Genomic DNA, 20,838 nt, shown 5'->3' on the forward strand with positions numbered 1-20,838 from the left:
GCCTTCGTATGTGTGATATCAGAAACTGAAAAGACTCATCTTGTGAAATCCATTTGCTAGTAGTCTTTTAGCTTGTGTGTACTTATTTTGTTCCATTTCTTCACTTGTAGTAGAAGCACAAAAGCAAATTTTAAAAACTGACTTTTGTGAAGCAACACAATTAAGACAAGCATGCCCATTTTTTTCAGACTAAAAGTTTTGTGAACTTTTTACTTGCTGCTGAAGAGAAAATAATGGAAATAGATTGAAACTATGTGGATGCAGAGGTAGGAAGATAGTCAAATCGATATATTAAGTTGTATTATTGATGGTTTATTGACCACCTGATAAATGTTATAAATGCTCTTAACATTTTTCCAGATCTTAAAAAAAATTTTTCTTGTGTACATTAGGCCAATATACTTTAGAAAATAATTAGAATTTAGGAAGATAAATATTTAGAACAATTTTGATTAGATTACATATTAAAGAGGGTTTATATATTCACCATTAGTAATTCCCAATGTAATATTGCCAATAAGGAAACTCTGAACAGCTGCCACCTAGAATTCTAAAATATCACTCATTGATAAATGTGCAGCATAAGCACCATTGCTCAACAAAATGAAGTGCAATTTTCCCTTCAGTCAGAGAAAAGAGCAAGTTCAAGATTAGTTATGCATTAAACAGGCCATTTGGGGAGGCTAATTAGAGAGAGAAGACCTTGAAATAGAAGTCATCAGAAAAAAGCAAGCAGATGAGTCTTTTTGGAGACTTAATTTGTCCTTTGTCGCAGATAAGAACACCTGTGAAAAGCATGAGTTGTCCTCATCCAAGGCCTGGTTTTGTGGTTCAGAAGGTTTTCTGATGCTGTAGAGGAAAAACAATAATAGTTCACAAGACTGGTTTTAGAGATATCCTTTTTGAGAATCAGTTTTCCCAATTGTGATAACAGGTGTACAAACTACATACAGACATACATAAGAATTTGGGTTTTTCCCTTTCCCCCTGAGAACTTTAGGACTGAGAGAAGGAACAGAACATAGAGTTCTAAGACAGTCACTTATTTAACAGGAAATCTAGCACATAAAATCCATCCAATTTAAATGCAACTCAGATTAGCATAATCCTCACTTCAGTCAAATGGCAATGCCCCTGGAAGCTGCCCCAGTTTAATATCACATGCTATTCTTTGTAGCACATTAATCAAGGACAAGAAAGGAATAATTCTTCGGTAAGTTGTATTCACTTCAGTATTATTAATATGCAGGTTTCTAGAAAACCTAGATTTGATAATTTTTTTCTTAACAAATCTGTGTTAGATTTCAACATCCAGAAGGTTTCTCAATATCATTGCTTTACAAGTGCAAATTATTATTTTATTTTTGGAAGAGAAGGATAAGACTGTTGATTGTCCATTAAAGGGAGGGGGTCTTCCAGAATTAGTGATCACTCCCATGAATTATTTCTGCACAGACTGTGCTAGGTATTTGTTTTTTATTTTTATTTTTCTTCCCCTCCCCCACTCCCACCCTACTGTTTTTGCTGTTTGTGCCCATTAACTGTGTGATCTTCTGTACCTATTTCTCTTTTTTGTCTTCTCTTATCCTCTTTCTCCCCTATGATTCACAGGAATTTGATCTTGGGGACTGCTGATGTAGAAAGACGGTCCCTGTTAATTGCGCCACCTCAGTTCCTGGTCTCTTTTGCGCTTCACCTTGACTCTCCCCTTTGTCTCTCTTTTGATGCAGCATCATCTTGCTGCATGACTCACTTGCATGGGCACTGGCGTATTATGCAGGCACTCGGCTTGCCAGGCAGGCACTGCCTCGCCATGTGGGCACTCGGCTCACTAAGCAAGCACTTGCTTGGGCACTCAGCTCACCATGCGGGCACTCAGCTTGCTGCTCAGGCACGCTGCTCACCATATGGACACTCAGCTCACTGTGCAGGCACTCAACTCCCCACGCGGGCACTGGCTCACTGCACAGGCATGCTTTCTCTTCTTTTTACCAGGAGGTCTCAGAGATGGAACCCAGATCCTCCCATTGGGTAGGCGGAGGCCCTATCACTTCGAGCCACATGGCTTCACGACATTTGTTTTTTATGTAATGCAAAGAGTGCCCTCAGGAAAAGATCAGAACCATAAATTAAGGGTTTTTTTTTTCTTAGAGCCTCTGTCTTCTGAGGAGTTGACAGCCCAGCCCGAAGCAAGATAAGCCAGAAGTTCAGCTCTTAAACTATATCAGTGTCAGAAACTCTCAGATGATCTATTAAAATCTAAGGCCATGCACTTTTTCTCCAGAAAAACTATTTTTTATTGTAAAAGAATGAATTCTGTTCTTCATAAGCAAGTAACAAGGCCAAGAAGGCTACCTCTATTGATTGCATAATGAGGCTGTTGGAGAAAATATGGTGCTTACTGGGACACGGAGACTGATGTGACTATAGACAGAGAAAGATTTTTTGAGAAGCTCTCTCAATGGAGGGGGTCTGAAGAACGGACTTCAGCCCCCCCCACCAGCATGGTGGGGGTCAGAAGAGAGACTTCTGCCTGCCCCTGGAAGGGGGGATTTGGATTTATACAGAACTTTCTAGGCAGGGAAATGATAGTTGGTGGGAGGGGGTTGAGGGTCTGAGTGAAGCGCCAATGGAAGCCCTAGAGATGAAAACTTTCCCTGATAGTGACTAGAAGATAGTGGGTTAGGGAGTTATGGTTTTTTGGAATGCTGCAGGAGCAGATGTTTCTTTGTTCTGTAGGAATTTTATCTCCCTCTGATATATAGGTAGGGAAGGTTTCCATTTCCCTTTACTCCTGTCTCTAAATGTTTCTTTATTTAACCTGTGGGGAAGTGCCGTGCCCTTGGACATGTAGGCTTATGGGGGATGGGGTTAGCCTTTTCCCAATGCATATCAGGGGAAACTGAGCTACAGCTTGTTAATTATTGCAAACCTCTAACAGAGGCTTAATGAATAGTTGAACTTGCCCACTCATGGGAAATTGGTGGAGGCGGTGCTTGAAGGCTAAGAGAGCTACATTTGGTTCACTCTACTTGCTGCTCTCCAACCATCTCACATCTTTTAGGAGAGGTATCTTGGTCCCAAAGGGGAGTGGGAAGGGGCGGGGTCTCTTTAGACCTGGGTGAGTTACTCTAAGTATATGCTTCTTTAAAAAAGCATGGAAAAAGCTAAAAGAAGACGGGGGATGGGACCTCTGCAAAGAAAATGTTGTTATTACCCTACACACTACCTCTCACGGTTGCAGGACACGCAGTTTATTTTCAGTCTGTATGAAACCCAGTTCAATGGCTTGCTTTCCTGAAAAGATATGGAAGTTTGCTGGACCATCTTTTCTGAGGTTGCTGTTGGGACAAGAGGCTGAAATACTCTTTCTCTTTATATGTATTTTTACCTTTTCCTCTTTCTCTCAGAGAATCAAAGAAGTACACAATGGATGTGAATTTTCTTTTTTCATTTTTATTTCCTCCCTATATGAATTTAGCTCTTAAGTCCTTTTCAAAATTTTTGATTTGTCTATAAAATTAATACATGCTTAGTGTAGACAATTGAAGGGAAAAAAAGAGAACACTTTTAAAAATTACTTATATTCCTACTACCTGTAGATAGCTATTGTTTTACTATACTTATATATATCCTCTTGGAATCATACTTTTTTAAATTTCTAAGTTATTTTAAAAATTATTACTTTTTAAAGTTATTTTAAAAATAGCTTTATAAGTCTTTTCCCCATTTTACATTATCTTTGAAATTTATTTGATCTGTTCTTTTATTGTTGGACATGTCAGACATCTTTTACCATTTATACATAATGCTCCATTCAAATCTTGGTAACATGAATCTTTGACTCTCAGAGACGGTTTCCTTAGTTAAAATTGTAAAACTGAGATTACAGAGAAGAGTATAAATATATTCCAGAAAGAGAGTACCAACCTCCACATCCACAATAGTATATAAAAGCACCTTCCTTCACCTCATCCTTGCCAGTGCTGATCACATTTCAAAAGATCTTTCCAACCTGAAACATGAAAAATAGTATATTTTCTCTTTTTTAAAATATTAGTTCAGATTTTTAAGCACTAACTATTGCCAGGTACTGGGTATGGTATGTAACATATATTATTTCCTTTAATACTGACTGACTAAGCCCTATATAGAATGGTTACTGTCGCTATTTTATGATATGGAAGTTGAGACTGAAAAAGAGCAACCAGCCTTAGATCATGCCTGCAATCATGCAGATTCAAGGGTCACACACAGGCTATTTTTAGGGCTGGTCCTCTCAGCCTTTCTGATATACTGCTTTGCTTTGTCCTTCTTCAACCTAGTGAAGAGTAATATTCACCTGTTTCCCCTGATTACAGACGTAGCATAAGTTCATTTAAAAAACAAAAGTGGACACCCAGAAAAGCCTAAAGAAGCAAATAAATATCTAAACAACAAAGTCAATCACCATTAAATTTGGATTATAATATTCTAATTACCTATCTATCCATCTATCTGGTCTTGCTGTTTAAATTGCTTAAAGTTCTATAGTGTATGCCTTTAAATAGTTTTATAAAAATGATTTATATGGTTACATGATATTTCGTTAAATAGATTACCAAAATTTAATTAAACAATTCCATATTTTTGTGCATTTATGTTTCCTCAATTTCTTCATTTATAAATATCTTCAGTAAAGGTATATGTAAAAGGAAGTTCATTGTATCATTGATTATAAAAGTAATAAAACTGCAAACAACCCAAGTGTTCATGTACAAAAGAATAGTTAAAATTAAGCTAAGTTCATATATATACAAAGCTGTCAAAAAAATGGGATAATTTGATATGTTTTGCTTTGAAAAGAGGTCTATGATAACATATTAATACATCCCCCATTATGTGTGTGTGTGTGTGTTTACAGAAAGAGAAGGAGAGAGAGAGGGAGAAATTCCCTAGACATCTAAGGTCAGATCTGTGCTTTGGCACCTATAGCTTCCTATGATCTTATGAAACTTACACTACCAGTTATAGCTTCTGTGCCCAGCAAATTACCTGCATCCTTCAAACTGGATTATTTCCAATTATGTTAAACATGCCCAAATGTTTCCTATATTAAAAGCAAATAAATGAAGGAAGGAAGCAAATAGCCTCCTTTGACCCCTCATCTCCCTTTAGTTATCTCCTTCTCTCTCTCTCCTTTCTTCATAGCTGTGACAGGTAATGGGTTATGCATCCCTTACCATTTTTATGGGACATTCCCTTGCCCCTTGTGGGAGGACTGTATTTCTCTGCCTCATTGGCTTTGGGCTTGCCTTTGTGATATGCTTTGGCCGATGGCATATTTGCCATGTCTCAGCAGAAGTTTTAAATGCTATAGGATGGTTCAGCTCCTGTGATGGTTCTCATGTTCCCATCCTCCACCACAAGCAGAGTCCAGAGTAGGAAAACATGTGTAGGTGAGCAGAGCCCGGTGAAACCCAGTAGAACCACAGCTGACCCACTGAAATCAGTGTAGTTTGTTACAAGCTACTGACATATTGGCATTGTTATCACAGCAAAAGCTGATGAACACAATAACCAAACTTCTTGAAAGAGTTGTCTAGATTCATCATCTTTATTTCTTTTCAATTCACTGCCAATGGCTTTGGCCTAATTTCTTCAGTGAAATAACTCTTGCCAAAATTAGTAATAACCTCAAAAAACTATATGCAATAGGTGTGTTTCAACCCTCTCTAGATTTTCGTCCTATCTCCTTGGCCATTCTTTATCTATTTCATTTGCAGGTCCTTCCTCTTTTACTCAGAAATTAAATGTTGGTATTCTTCTCCTAGACTCTCCCAGGTCTCATTTCATATGGTTTTCTTAACCTCACCCAAGTTCACAGCTTCAGTTATTATTATAAGCCTAAGACTCACTAATTTGAATCTTCAGCCCAGACTTATACATCCAACTAACTGAACTTATGATCTTCCCTAAACCTGCTACTCTTCCTTAGTTCCTTATTGCAGTAAATTACACCAGGTGATCAAGCCGGAATCTTAGGCAATGTCCCTTTCCCTTTCAATATCTCATATCCAACCTATTTCCAAGCCTTATTGATTGTCTTTTCCAAAATACCTATCAAAATTTTTCATTTATCATTTTAATACAGCCACTGTCTTAGCCCAATCTACCATCATCTCTTATCTGCTGTGCATTAAAAATTAGTGTTTCTGTATCCAATCTGCTCCATTTCCTGAGGAATCTATTCCAAGATTTAATCAGATCTTGACACAGCCTTTGCTCTTAGGATAAAAGTCAAAATCCTTAGCGTGAAGAACAAGACTACATATCTGTCTTCTAACTCTTCCTCAAGTTTTCTCTCATACTCCCTACCCCCACTCTTTGTGATCCAGTCCCATCAGTCTTTTTCAGTTCCTGCCTCAGGGCAGTTGCACTGGCTCTTTCCTCTTTCTGGAATACTCTTTTCCTCCTCCCCATCTTATCTTTCAGCTTCCACTTCCTCAGGGAAGGATTCCCAAATCCCTGAACTTAAAGTCAGCTTCCTTTGTTATGTGATCTCATAGGACTATCTTCTCTTTTGAGGTACTTACTTTCATTTGAAATGCTGCATTTATTTTTGTAATTTGACTGTTTGAATTTGGTGAATCTCCAAAATGATTTCATTTTTTAATTAATCCATTTCTGTGGTTGTGAGACCCTTTGAGGGCATTAGATTTGGTTAAGGGACCTTGATCATATCACTTGATTAGATCACTTTTGATTGGACTACATCAATCAAAGGAGTGACTCAGGTTGGGTCTCCACCCTCTTACCTTATATAAATGGAGATGCAAAAAAGACACACAGAGAAAGGAAGCTGCCATTTTGAACCTTCCACATGAGAGAGAGGACTGCAGAAAAACAGAGAAGCCCTGAAAGGCTGAGAGAGGACCCGGAGTCTGGAATCAGGAGAGCTTAGAGGCATGGTAAGAGGCCCTCGAGGGGCTGGGCCAATGGAGCAACACAAAGCTGAAGAGATGAGCCATATGCCTGATTGCCCACACCTGGGCTCCTGCAGATGGTGAGCTCAGAGAGGAAGGCAAGGACCTTGACAGAGATTGTCCACCATCTTGCTTCACCATGTGGCAGGACATCAGGATCACCAGTAGCTGACTTTGGTGAGAAAACATCTCTGCTGATACCTTGATTTGGACATTTCATGGCCTTAGAACTATAAACGTTTACCCTAAATAAAATTACCATAATAAAAGCCAAGTCATTTCTTGTACTTTGCATCAACAACCCCATGGTAAACTAAGACAAATGTCTCCTCCGTTAGATTCATAAGCTCCATAATAGTAGAATTCAGTTGTTTTATTTTATTTTTTAATTCCCTGGTTTTGCAAGCAATTCCTCATGTTTCTGTTAACTAAAAAAGGTAAACTCCAGTTAGCCATGTTTTAAAACCTAGTTTTTGTGTATGGGAAGCAAGAAGCGGTTACTCTGCTGGAAAAGTTTGACATTGCAAACTAGGGGTTTTACACTCTACCTTCCCACAAGGCCACTCCCCAATTGTCCCTGGACGAAAAGTGTTGAAGTGGCATTGAAAGGGTCAGCAGTAATAACATTTTATGTGGGTACTTCTCTGCCTTTTCTGTAGGGTTTTTACATATCTTCCATCTCCATCAGTCCTGTGGATGCTTTTTTGCCACAGTGCTTTATTGTTTATACCTCTATTATAGCTCAATCATCCTACTTTGAAATGTTTATTCATTTATCTCCCATACTCCACCATGAACTCCTAGAAGGTAAAAATGGACATATATCTTTGCAGCACCCTCCAAGTATCTGGCAGATGGAAGACAAGGGAGAAGGAGGAATGAGAAGGCTCAGCTAGTTGCCCAGCTGTTCTTTCTACCACTTAAAACTACCTTTGGAAAGGCAGGAGGGAGAGTTAGTCACACAAAGACTCTCAGCAAGCCAGTTTTTTGTCTGTTCCAGGAGATGGCAAGACCAAAGGGCTTTACCTATTTCTCAGTTGTTTTTCCAAAATCTCAGATTCTATCCCAAGGTCAAGGCATTGCTTCTCTCACCTATATCTCACCCATATATTACCCATATAGCACAACACATACACATCCCTGTATGTGTTGGTCATTGTTTTTTAAGTATATGGCATTTAACACTTACAACAACCCTATGAGGTAGGTACTATTATTATTTCCATTTTGTAGATGGAATTAATTGAAATGCAAAATGGTTAAATACCTAATACCAAATCACACAAGTTAGTAAATGGCCAGGTATCTAGAGGCAGAAACTTCTCCCCCAAGTTTTTATTTATTTGTTTATTTATTTATTTAGAGAAGTTGTGGGTTTACAGAACAATGAAGCTTAAAATACAGGATTCCTATGTACCAACCTATTACTAACACCTTGAATTGATGTGGTATATGTATTACAATTGATGAAAGCAACTGTACTATTCACTATAGTCCATGTTTGTGTTGTGCAGTTCCATGGTTTTTATTCTTAATTTTTATTATAGTAACATGTATACAATCTAAAACTTAGCCCTTTAACTACATTCAAATATATAATTCATTGCTGTTAGTTAAGTCCACAATGTTGTGTTACCATCACCACCATCCATTACTAAAACTTATCCATCATTCCAAATAGAAACTCTACATTTTAAGCCTTAACTCTCTATTCCCTATTTCCACTTACCATTCTATTCATTCCATTTAGTAGACATGCAATAAATAATTGATGGATGAGTTCACAAATATATTCTTAAATTTCAAAAGAAATTATAGTGGACTATGTATTGATTATTCTCTTTGTAAAATAACACATAAATATATGCACTGATATTCCTCACTGTCCAAACTTTCACCATCCAAACTTTTGGAACAGAATCTATTCAGATAATGGAGGATATTTGCAGATATTTTCATGTAAAAATTTTAAATATCTGAGGATATTCAAAAAGTTAAAACAGACATTTGTGAATATCCTCCCTAAATAAGTAAATAAACTTCAATGAGCATCATTCTACCTAAATCTTTGGACAAATCTCATATTACTTTTGGTAAAAGTCTAGAGCAAAATTGCTAAATCTAACTGTATAAGTATTTTCATGATGGTTGGCAAATATTGTCCTTCCTTATCTAATGATCAGTGAACTGGGCTCATTCTAGGAGTCAGTAGGAATTAAAATTTAAGGATTTGTATTTTTATTCGTAAAAATTGGTAACTAATTATTTGATGACAGTTGGAGTGGCCATGTGTTTTTTCTTTACTGAATTGTTTATTGTACCCTTTTCCTCACTTTTATAATCATGTTAGTTATTTTCTTATTTTTTTCTTTATATGTTAAAGATGTCCTAACATATTTTGTGCCAAATGAAAGCTCCCAGTGTATTATTGCCTTTGAAGATTGTTTATGATGTTTTGTTTATGATGTTTTTATGACCAATTCTATATCGCTTTCTGTTTTGATCCCTATATTGGTTAATTCCTTAAAAGTCATTCCTCATCACATGATCTGATAAATACTAAATGCTTTTCTTCTAGTTTTTTTGAGGTAAATTTTTTTTGAAGATTTATTTATTTATTTATTTCTCTCCCCTTTCCCCCCCACCCCAGTTGTCTATTCTCTGTGTCTATTTGCTGCGTCATCTTTGTCCACTTCTGTTGTTGTCAGCAGCATGGGAATCTGTGTTTCTTTTTGATGTGTCAGCTCTCCGTGTGTGCGGCACCATTCCTGGGCAGGCTGCACTTTCTTTCACGCTGGGCGGCTCTCCTTACGGGGCACACTCCTTGAGCGTGGGGCTCTCCTATGCGGGGGACACCCCTGCGTGGCAGGGTACTCCTTGCGTGCATCAGCACTGAGCATGGGCCAGCTGCACATGGGTCAAGGAGGCCCGGGATTTGAACTGCAGACCTCCCATGTGGTAAACGGAAAGCCCTAACCACTGGACCAAGTCTGCCGCCTGAGGTAAATTTTTAACATGTCAAATTTTAAGGCATAAGACATTTAATTTATTTAAGGTGAACTTTTTTCCTAAATATTTATCTAATTATCTCACCACTATTTATTGAATATTCATTTCCCCCCTTAAAATATGATACTACATTTATCTTAGACTAAATTATTATATACACTAGTATTGGTTCCTTGACTATTTGTTTTATTCTATTAATTCATCTGCAATTTCTTTTTTTTTTAAGATTTATTTTATTCATTTCTCTCCCCTTCCCCCCTGTTGTCTGCTCTCTGTGTCCATTCACTGTGTGTTCTTCTGTGTCCACTTGCATTCTTGTCATGCGGCACCAGGAAACTGTGTCGCTTTTTTTGTGTGTGTCATCTTGCTGCGTCAGCTCTCCATGTGTGCAGTGCCACTCCTGGGTGGGCTGCGTTTTTTTTTTTTGCATGGAGTGGCTTTCCTTATGGGGTGCACTTCTTGCACATGGGGCACTCCTACGCAGGGGACACCCCTGTATGGCACTCCTTGCATGCATCAGCACTGCGCATGGGCCAGCTCACGACATAGGTCAGGAAGCCCTGGGTATTGAACCCTGGACCCTCCATATGGTAAGCGGATGCTCTATAGTTGAGCCACTTCCCCATCTGTAATTTCTTGAACTAGTACACACTACTTTGTTTATTTAAACAAGAATTACAGGGTTACTCTAAAAGAGTTATTATCTAGGTTTAACCATCAATTTAAAAAGTCTTATTTGTTTTAAGTAATTGGTAGGTTTATTATTAAAATATATACCAGATATCAGAGAGGTCATGTAGTACTTGTCCTTCAATGCTTCATTCAACATAAGGTACTCAAGATTTATCCATGTTATCCTGTGTTTTAGTTCTGTATTCCTTCTTACAGCTGCATAGTATTCCATTGTATATATACACCACATTTTGTTTATCCATTCATATATTAACCACTTTTTAATTGTATTATTTGTCTTATTGTTGTCATATTGTAAAAGTTCTTTATAAATTCTGGATACTAAGCCCTTGTCCAATATGGCTTGCAACTATTTTCTCCTATTCTGTAACTTAACTTTTCATTTTCTTGCTAATATCCTATGAGGTACAAAAGTTTTTAATGTTGATGAAGTCAAAATCATCTAATGTTATTTAAAAAAAGATATATACCTACATAATTTATTTATATATCTTTCATTACCAAAAGGATTTGGGGTATTTTACAGAAATGTACCTAGCACAACAGAATGAAAATAAATGAAATTAAAAAAAAAAAAGATCAATCCAGAGCAAATGGGCAAGGTTAACATATGAAATGGCTTCCATAATGAATTAGAGTTACTAAAAAATAGACCATATATTGGTTCCTAGCTTCTTAATGGTCAAAGCAAAGAAGAAAACATGGCCATTTATAAGATTCTAAGGTTATGAGATACAAAACATGATCTTTTCAGAAAAATTGCTCCCCTGGTATGGAGACCCAAAAGTGGTGAAAACATTTTTACTGGCAAGCCTCCAAAAGGCAGAGTGAATCATCTGAGCCCTGTACTTCCACAGCCTTTTTTTCGTCCATGACGTCACTCACTGCACTACAATAAGGATGAATATGCTTCTCTAGCCTCCACCACTGTGGCCTTCTCAGCCCCAGCCTGTGCATTTCTTTAGTGCCTATCTTCACAGCCCAGGTGCCAGGCACAGTGACTGAAATAATAGAAGGCTCAGAAATAGTTTGTGGAAGAAAAGAAGAAAAAAGAAGGGAAAAATGGAAGAAGGGTGTAGCAGTTTGATATGGTTATAAATTCCAAAAATAGATATTGGATTATATTTATAATCTGGTCTGTACCCGGGCATGATTGAGTAATGATTAGGGCTTTGATTGGGCCACACCATTAGGTCTTTGAGTCCCTGCCTCTTGGTGGGTGGGGGCTCACAAATAAAAGGCATGGCAAAGGACAGATTTGAGGGTTCTTAATGTTGGAGTTTTGATGTTGGAGTCTGATGTTGGTCTTAAGCTGGAGCCCTGGGGAGAGAGACAGAGCCATTTGCCTGACATTCTACAGTTGACTTTATGGAGAAAGGCAAAGACTAGAGTGCCTCATAGTCTACAGCTGACCTTGTGGAGAAAGCAGAAGAGCTGAGCCCAGAAGAACCCAGGAAGCCTGAACCCTTGCAGATGTCGGCAGCCATCTTGCTCCAACATGTGAAAGTAGACTTTGGTGAGGGAAGTAACTTATGCTTTATGGCCTGGTATCTGTAAGCTCCTACTCCAAATAAATACCCTTTATAAAAGCCAACCAGTTTCTGATATTTTGCATCAACGTCCCTTTGGCTGACTAATACAAAGGGAAAGGAAGCAATCTAGCAATCCACCTGGATTTGTTCAAAGGTAGCACTGAGTGCAGATTCCTCCAGCTTCCCATCCTGTATTTCTAACTTATTCCTGGAACCATCCAGTATCCCAAATTGTGTCTCATCACACAGAGCAATAGGAATGAAATTTTTGCTTTTACTGTTCATTGCATCCAATCCTGGCCCTGACAGTCTATGTTCACAGTGAATGCTACAAGATGATTTTTATTGTCAAAGTGGTGGGATTTCAGGGTCAGAATCATTTTTAGTTAATAATGTGACATTAGTAGTAGATAGATTAAGCTTCAGCTTCAGGAGCTAAGTTTGGCTCTTTCTTCTCCCTTCAGTGATGCTATAACTTAGTTCAAAAGGACCACTTACAGGCAGAGCTAGCAGGTCCCTCTTCTTAGGTAGGGAAGGCCTATTCTCTTGGCTTAGTCTCATAGCACAATGTGCTCACAGTATCTGTCAGGACTCATTGCTTATAAAAGACAAGGACCTACCTGAAGCCAGCATAAGTATAAAATGAAACTAACGTAACTAACTCACGTAACTCCAGCAAATAAAAAGTCCACGCAAAGTGGAGTCCAGGGGCTCAAGCCAAACACCACCCACATGACTCAGTTAGTCTTTCTCTCCAACACTCTCTCCCTCTGCCTCTTCCTCTCTCTCACCTTTGTTCCTCTGTGTTGGCTTCATTCTTAGTCAGGTCCTTTCCAGATGGTAGTCCCCAGTAGGTCTTGCTCAACATCCTAGCAGCATACCAATTCCAGAAGAGTTCTTGTGGTTTGTTTTTCCATTTTGTTTTCCGCTTTCCTAACAATTTATAGTCAAAGTCCTGGGAGGAAAGACTGGTTTTTCTCAGAATTAGTCACCCAATCCAGATGCTTGGAATGTTGCAAGCAAAAGTTACACAATGGCAGTCTTACTGAAGCCCACAGAGACCTACCAATTTTCTCCTCTGCATCTTTGCTTAACTTACTTTCTCTACCTAAATGCTCTCCTCCACCTCATTCTAGCAAATTCTTGTTGTTTCTACTTCCAAACTGTACCTCAAATTTATCTACTTATTTATCTCCCAGCTTTACCCTTGTGTAAAACACATTTCACACATGTACCAAAGCATAGTCTAATTCATCTCCCATTCTCCACATGATACTCTGACTTCTCTTTTCAACATGCATTTTGGTGCCACACCTAAAATCCTTCAAAAGCCCTAACACATTTAAGAGAAAATCCAGAATTGTTTCCATGACCTCCTATTTCCCCATCCTTGTCTCATCCAGCCTGCTCATTGTTCCCATTCTCCGACAACAGAGCCCTTGTGAGGCTTTCTTGAGAATTCCAAATTCTTTTACCTTTTAGGACTTTTTGATTACTGTTCTCAGTAACTTGAACATTCTGACTCCTGCATTTCAAGTGGATAATTCTTCCTTATTCTTCAGGTTTCCATTAATTACTCGCTTTCTCAGCAAGACATTCTTAGGCTACTGTTACTGAAATAGCTCTTACCACTTACCACTGTTATTTTATCAATACATCCTACTTTTCAATTAATAACAGTCATAAAAAGCTATAATTAATTAATCTGTTTACTTGCTTATTACTTTAACTCCTCACAGGAGTGCAAATGCCTTGAGGACAGGGAATATACCCCTTTGTAGCTTTACTTCCTAGCACACGCCTGGCACACAGAGATGTTCACTAAATATTTGTTGAATGATTGAAAGAATGGATTCCTAAAGGTCTTCTCAAATGCTAAGTCTTCTTTAGTGGTTATCTATTCTGATTTTACTAACAATTGCATTCTGCCCCCTATTGACATTATTTGTGTTTATTACATCCTTTTAGTTCCTCAGCTTCCTGGAGCAGTATCTAGTAAGTTCTGTCTCCTTCAGCTGTGCCTGGCACAGACTAGATGCTCAATAAATTCTGACTGAATTGATTTGAATAATTGAAAAAGCTTTCAATAGAAAAGGCAACTAAAAAGATGTTAAAGGAGTTTATTTAAAAATAAAACCACAGTGAGGACTGGACTCCTTGCCAAAACTGGGCACATTTCCCAGCCATTTCAGAGGTCTTGGAGAAGGGCCTAAACACCAATCTCCACTGATCCAAATCGGCTTCATTAAACACTCCCTGGGCCTGTGAGATGGATGGCATGTGAGCGAAGTCCTGACAGGCAGGGAGAAAAGTTCTCCTGCTTCCAGGTGCTCTTACACCGCTCCGGCCCCAATTAATGGCCTTGCCACTGAAAACTTCCACGGAGAAAACAGCTGTGGGCATGAGGAGTGAACAATGCTCCTTTTTTCTGGATCTTTCAGAAGTTTCCTACTCTGGAGGGAGGAATGAAAAGTACCTTGGTAGATGAGCATAGGGTAGGATTACAAAGAAGACTTGTGGGAAAAGTGAGGTGTCTGTCCTTACCAGGACACTCCAATGTGAATGACAATTACTGCTTTAAGCTTCCTTTTGTTTCATCTGTAAAAGTAAGAGTGCATACTTTGCAGGGTTGTTTTGAGGATTAAATAAGGCAATGTATGTTTAAACTTTATAAGGACATAATAATAGGAACTCATTGAAGGTACACAAGGTACTTGTAACATTAAGGTTTATTTGACCTTGAAAATGTGATGGGACATGTTTATCTATGAATCAAACTATGTAAATGTATGGATGACCACAATCTTCCGTGATCGTGGAACTTGTTGGAGAGCTATTCCTACAACTTGACTTTAGCTTTAGTAAGTATAGCTTTGGGGCCATTATCCTGGAGCCTTTTGCTTCCTCAGTTGATCTCCAAAATATTTTCTTTATTTCACTGACAAATGGTATGATCCAACAAGAACACCAAAACTAAAGCAAACAAGTAGATAAATACACATTCTCAAATGCTCACATGTACAAGAATAATGAATAGAATTTGCAGTAAATCCTTCACACCGATCACTGTCGTTTAAAACACCTGTCTTTAAAATTTTGCTCAACTGTAAAAGGGCATGTGAATTGGATAAGCAAGATTTTTTGGTGCTTCTTTTCTGACTGTGAGATGTGGGCAATAACATATTTTTGCATCATTGTTAATGAAAGTTTATTATAAAAGAGCACAGGGATAGAGAAGGAGATTCATAGGGAGAACGGTCCAACTGCTCTGACATTCAATATTACAAAAGCAAAAGCAACAAAATGACAAGTAACTAATGAAGCAAGTTCCAACACATTAATATTTCAATTAATCCTCCCCAACTATTTGTTTCTTTTCTCTTCCATTCCACTAACAGTTGCTTTAGTAGCACAGAGCTGGTATCCCATAACCAGGGATAGTTATTAGTGAGACTTGGAGGCAATTTGCAGTGCTTCGTTAGAGAGGAGACCCATGCAGACCTGGGGTGATGACACAGGGCTAGTAATGGGCAGAGGTCATTTTAAGACAAATTCAGGTTGACCATGTGCCTTGTGCCTTATAAGACAGAGTGTTTTTGGTGAGAGGTTTTAGCTTTTTTTTTTCTTTTTTTAAGCAACGAGCAGACCATCTCCTCTAAAAACAGGACAGGGACAGAGCCCTCTGATATATTCTCTGGAACTTAATGAATGGATTTGAACATGCGTATAAAAAGGGCTGCATAAATATTTTTCTTTGTCCATTTCAGAGCATGCTAATCAGAAAGACTCTTTGAAAACAACATTTTTATGTGTACCTCATATTCATCCATACCCATTAGCTGCTTAATTAGGTGAAACAAACTTTTAGTTGCATGCCAGGGGCTTAACTTAATTTGCCTGGGATAAGCAGTTGGCTCTAACTATTAAACCCTGTGGGGTTTTTTTTTGTTTTGTTTTGTTTTTAAATTAAACTAGTGTAGTGAAGGAAAAATTCTTAAAATACAGTGTGGAAATTGAAGCAAACCATAGTTCATATTGTGTAGGAAATATAAAGGGATTTATTAGCGCCAGTATGCAGGTATGTTAGACATATTCCCCTCATCTTGTTTGCTTTCTCAGATGCTTGCTGCCTGAAAATCTAGTGTTTTTTTTTTACTGGAGTCCTGTGCATTCATTCTAAAGCAAAACAACTCAAATGACATCAGTTCATGAAGACAGAAGTTTTTGTTTGTGGCTGGGTGGGTGTTTAGTTCAAGGTAGAGTTGAGCAAAACAAAAGTTATCTAATAAATTCTTAGCCTAATGGAATTTTTAAAAATTCAAAATGCAGATTCTGTTAAACTATTTTTCATTCATTGTATAAATTACATAAGGATTTTTAGATAGTAAAACACATTTGGCCTAAATGTAAAGGGAAAAAAGAGATGATTTAACTGTGCCAGAAACTGTTCCTTTATTTTAATCTTCAAAAATAATGTCCAAGACCCACAATTCTTAAAGAAAAGAAAATTAGAAAGTTGATTCCTTAGAGCATAAAAAATAAGTATATTTAGCTATGCAGCCCCTTCCTAGAAAAATAGAGGAGTCAGTGGCTAAACCCTCATTTGGGAAAACATGTAGCAAGAGTCCAGATGAGAGGTGGGAAATAGAAGTATGTTGAGAGAAAAGTTTTAAGTGAGGCACAAAAGGGCCAAAAGTAGTGGCCAGACTAAGGGATGGGCTGAAGAAAAGTTATTAGTTGGTTTGATGAGTAGAGAGGAGCTGGCACAAGAATGGATAAGAGACCGTGGGAAATGTGGAGCCACTTGAGGGAGATGGGTGGAATCTTCTATAACAACTTTCTCTTCGGTGTGTATGTTCTGTTAACTATTCCCATTCTGCAATCTATGACAGAGTGGAATTTGCACAGATTCCCTGTGGGGTCTGGGCCAGGAGGGAATCTCAGAATAACTGCATTGTGTTGATGACTGAGTCCTCTGCCAAGCCTCGTAGATGGGAACAGTCCATGCTGTGGCTGAGAGTGATGAGGTGGTAATTGAAGAGACAGAGGAAAAGGCACAGAAAATCACTGGGTGTTCAGTGCTCAAAGCTTCTTGGCATGCTGGATTTATCCAACAGGAAAAAGGAATAGAGGAGAAGGATTGGCTCTTAATCTCTCATTTGTAGACCCACTTGCCTAATTGCCAATGAGAGAGAGAGGCTGCTTGCAGGTGAGTTGCCAGTGAATAAATGGGAGTTATGTTAAGAAATTAACAAAAGATGAATTTCAGACAACTTTCTGGAAAACACAGTCTGGTGATAAGATCCACTGGACTGTGAAATAGCCTTTCAGTAGGAAAGGGAGGGAGAGTCATCATTTAAGATATTTAAAACAGGATGAATGAAAACATCTGCTAGATCTTATCCAGAAGGGGAAAATCCAGACCTAACAATAAATAAGCACACTGATGTCTGGGAGTTCTCACACCTCTCATTCTTGATGTCGAAAAGTTGTGGTCAAATCCCTGAACGTTTTCATAAGCATTTTTTAAGACTGAACTGTGTGACTTATTAGTCATTCTGATGATCTCTAGGATGCAGTGCCAGCTGTGAGTTTCAAGCAGATGTGGCAAAACAGCAAAGACCACCTCTCAGATTCATATCCTCTTTTGTCTCTCACTCTGGTTTTATCCTTGGAAAAATCTGAGCATATTTTTAAAGGGCAAGTAGGCAGTGGTAGAGATGGGGGAAAAAAAGAAAAACCTGTTTAAGAGAGAGAGCTTTCATCTTCCTAATTTACATTAAGGGGAGAAGAATTGCAAATGCCCAGATTTAAGTACTGTAGACTGTACTTTGATCTGACCATTACAGGACTATGTCCAACCCAGAACAGTTTTCAACTCTTAATTATCCATTTGAGCATTAGAAACAGCAAATTGATAATTCTAGACCATCTCCCTTCTGCTGTCTAACATGTTTGTAGCCTGTCCCTTGGCCATTTGCTAGCAGAATGAACTTTATCCTTGATAAGACTGCCATTTGGGAAGAAATGCATCTGGAACGACTGGCAGAATAGAAGGGATAGTAGTGTTCCCTTGATAAGTCATAAAAACCATCTGTCAGCTCCGAGTCTCTGGGCTAGGCTGATCAGGGAAAAGACAGGTGCAGATCGAAGTTGTAACACTTGTTTTGAACGAATTCCTCAAAAGTTTGCCTTGCTTAATTTCCACAAGATGTAAACCAGTGCTTTCAGCAGGTCTCCTGAGAGCAACGTTTCAATTGCATGTCACTGATATGTGCTGTGTGGAAAAGCAGGGAAAAAAACACGAGAAGAGCATTAGAGGTTTAGGGCATGAGTCTTGGCTCTGATATGATACTAGCTGTGTGACTTCAGATCAGTCACTTGACCATGCTGTCTCTGTTCCTGGAATGTGAAAAGTTGAAAGAAATAATATCTCTTTATGTATAATGCACAGGGATTAGTTTTAATGAAAGGGGAAAAAATGGAAGTGTTAGTACATTTCTTCTGAAATTGTAACACTTATATTAGACAAATGTATGCTATAAAAGGTCAGCTCTACCCAGTTAGAAATGAGTTCATTCCTTTTCACTTACTTAGCTACAATAATTCTCTGTTTTATTTTGTATCATTGATCTCTCCCCTCTACTGGGTCATTCCCATAGGCATACAAATATCCTTAATATCACCCATCTTAAAACAAACAACAAAGTCCAAAAACTTCCTTGATCCCAAGCCTCATATCTTCCTCCAGCTAATGTCCACTTTTATTGCTGACCTTGATGACAAAATACCCCAAAAAGACTGGTCTGTACTTAGCTTCTACTTGCTCATCTTTGAATACATTTTAAACTCATTCCATCAGGTTTTATCCTCACTACTCCTTTGAAATCATTCTGGTAAATTCCATATGGCCAAATTTAGTGACCACCTTATATCCTTTGTCTTTCCTGAACTCTCAGCAAAATTTGTAACAATTTTTTCTCTTCTGTTTTTTTTCCCTTACTCATTCACTTATTTATTTATTTATTTATTTATTTATTTATTTATTTATTTTCTCTTCTGTTTTCTTGGAACACTGTTCACTCACCTTTTAGGACATCACAATTTTTGATATTCATTCTATATGCTCAACTACTTCTCAGGCTTCTCTGCTGTTTCTTCCTCTTCTTTTTGATCACCATTTTGGGGGTGGTCTGAGGCTCACTTCTATCTTCTCTGTATCCTAGTGAATCCATCCAGTCTCATATCTTTAAATATTATCTATGTCCTCTGTCTCCAGCCTCAATCTTTCCTCTGAGCTCCAGATGCATACCAGTTTGCTTCATTGGAGTCTCCAATGTTTAATAGAGTTATAAAGAATGTCTCGGACATAGCATTTCACCGCATTAACTCATTTACTCACATTAAAACCACAGAATTCAACTTTAATTCTTCTTCCTTTACAATCTACATCCGATCTATCAGCAAATCTGATCCATTCTCAAATTACACCCCAAATCTAACCACTTCTCACCAATTTTAAGAAAACTCCTACCAAATCACTATCATCTCTCACTTTGATGCATGTAAAAACTTCTGGAGGGGTCTTCTTGCTTCCATACTTGACTGCCCCAAATCTGTTCTCCACAGGGAAGCCTCATTGATCTTTTAAAAATGTAAATTGGATCTTGTGATTTCTCATTCAAAATTCTCCAATATGTTCCTATCACACCTATGATAAAATTCAAGTCCTTATCACGGCCAATAAGTCCCGTATAATTTGACTTCCACCTTCCTTTCTTATCTCATTTCCTCTCTCCCTCCCCCTTGCATGTTCTGTTCAAGTCACCCAGGCTTTCTTGGATTTCTTGAATATGCCAGGCTTACTTCCTCCTTAGGGGCTTTGCAATACCATCTCCTCTGCCTGGTGTATCTTCTCCAACTCTTTGCAAGAGTCTGTGTGAAGAGCCATCCCTTGACCATCCTATCTAAAATAGTCCCTGCTCCCTACTGTCTCACCACAATCTCTCAACCTGCTTATTTTTTTCTTCATAGCATTTATTAGTATATGAAATATCTTTTACTTTTTCTTGTGGGTGTTTTTCTTTGCCTTTCTTTGTCTTCACAAATAAATGTAAGCTCCCTAAGGGGAGGGACCTTGTTATATTTACTGTTATATCCTCACTACCTAGAATAAGCCTAGCATATAGCAGGAACTAAATAGTGATTTTTTTTTTCTTTTGTATCTTATTAGTTCACCACACCTTTTAGATTTCTTCGAAAATTGCTTTGGTATGTTTAACTTCTAATGCAGAGGGAGATCAGATCTTCTTTATGTAGTTAGAAGATGCCTGCTCTGTTGGCTAACTCCAATGTCTTAGTCTTTATTCTCATAGTGATGTTGAGTAGCAGAGTTTGTTTAGTGACTGACTCTTTATTACTCCTGGGTTTGTCCCCCCCGCCTCAAGGAGTCCTATATATGTCAGTGTATCATATATCACAAAGGACACTGGTCACTTGTATGTGCTCTGGAATTGGCACTATCCACACTCTTCATTCAAATTAATTAACTTAAGAACTTATTAAGTGCCCTCATCTGTCAGGCTCTGTGCAGAGACCCTATGCCTTCAAAGTGCTCACAGTCTGGTGTGACTAGCAAC

General features: G+C 38.2%; 1 long non-coding RNA gene across 1 annotated transcript; it reads right to left on the reverse strand.

Moving 5' to 3' along the window:
- Positions 1-477: 477 nt before the first annotated feature.
- On the reverse strand, positions 478-13,552 carry LOC111762072 (uncharacterized). The gene is made up of 3 exons (XR_002795283.3): positions 12,991-13,552; positions 3,931-4,015; positions 478-849 (listed from the first exon to the last, which is right to left on the reverse strand). It is a non-coding gene; the product is annotated as an uncharacterized lncRNA (long non-coding RNA).
- Positions 13,553-20,838: the final 7,286 nt, after the last annotated feature.

This window comes from Dasypus novemcinctus, chromosome 2 (genome assembly GCF_030445035.2).
Source record: "Dasypus novemcinctus isolate mDasNov1 chromosome 2, mDasNov1.1.hap2, whole genome shotgun sequence".
Taxonomy (NCBI): Eukaryota; Metazoa; Chordata; class Mammalia; order Cingulata; family Dasypodidae; genus Dasypus; species Dasypus novemcinctus.